Source organism: Ictidomys tridecemlineatus, chromosome 3 (assembly GCF_052094955.1).
Source record: "Ictidomys tridecemlineatus isolate mIctTri1 chromosome 3, mIctTri1.hap1, whole genome shotgun sequence".
NCBI lineage: Eukaryota > Metazoa > Chordata > Mammalia > Rodentia > Sciuridae > Ictidomys > Ictidomys tridecemlineatus.
This window is the reverse complement of record NC_135479.1, coordinates 122,126,040-122,126,741: the sequence shown is the minus strand read 5'-3', so window position 1 is coordinate 122,126,741 and position 702 is coordinate 122,126,040. Positions and strand designations below refer to the sequence as shown.

Below are 702 nucleotides of genomic sequence, written 5' to 3'. Positions count from 1 at the left end.
GTTACAAAGTAAGCATTTAAGACTTTAAAACAGGTACAAACCTTAAGACTTAGTTTCCCCAAGTAATAAAAACTAACAAATACAAGAAAGTTTTCTTGATAGATAAGAGCAGATCAGTTTCAGACTTTGCTTCATATCAGTACATTAAAGTTCAAATAACTTTAACTGTGCTAATTATAGCCAATTTAATCACAAACATAAACTTTTTGAGATTTACTTTCTGCAAATCATCTGTGACTTACTTAAACATTCACAATTTTTTTTTTAAATCCTTAGTTTGTTTGTTGCTTGAGGTGCTGGGGATTGAACCCAGGGCCTTATGCATGTGAGGCAAGCACTCTACCAACTGAGCTATATCCCCAGCCCCTCCATCCTTAGTTTTGTCCTCTTTTATCTTGGACTTTAGCACAAGAATATTACTTTAACAGACAATATATTTTCTCATCCAGAAACATTTCTTTTACCTTCTAGTTTTCCATACTGAGATATTTCCATACTTATGACTTTCTTTTATCTTTTTGGGTTTCAGACCCTTTCTTAAATTTATATTCTGAAACAGACCTTATGAACGTTATCTGAGCATATAATTTACACAATAAATTCCATCCCAGGAGAGGGATCAGACAATCCAGCATATACAAAAACTGTGAATTCATATTTTCTCTCCCATGTGGTATTCAGGGATTGGAGTACAAAATATTT

At 32.9% G+C, this 702-nt stretch overlaps 1 non-coding gene across 1 annotated transcript; it reads right to left on the bottom strand.

Annotated features, from left to right (window-relative positions):
- Positions 1-288: 288 nt before the first annotated feature.
- Trnav-cac (transfer RNA valine (anticodon CAC)) lies at positions 289-362 on the bottom strand. The gene has a single exon. It is a non-coding gene; the product is annotated as a tRNA-Val (tRNA).
- Between the last annotated feature and the right edge of the window lie 340 nt (positions 363-702).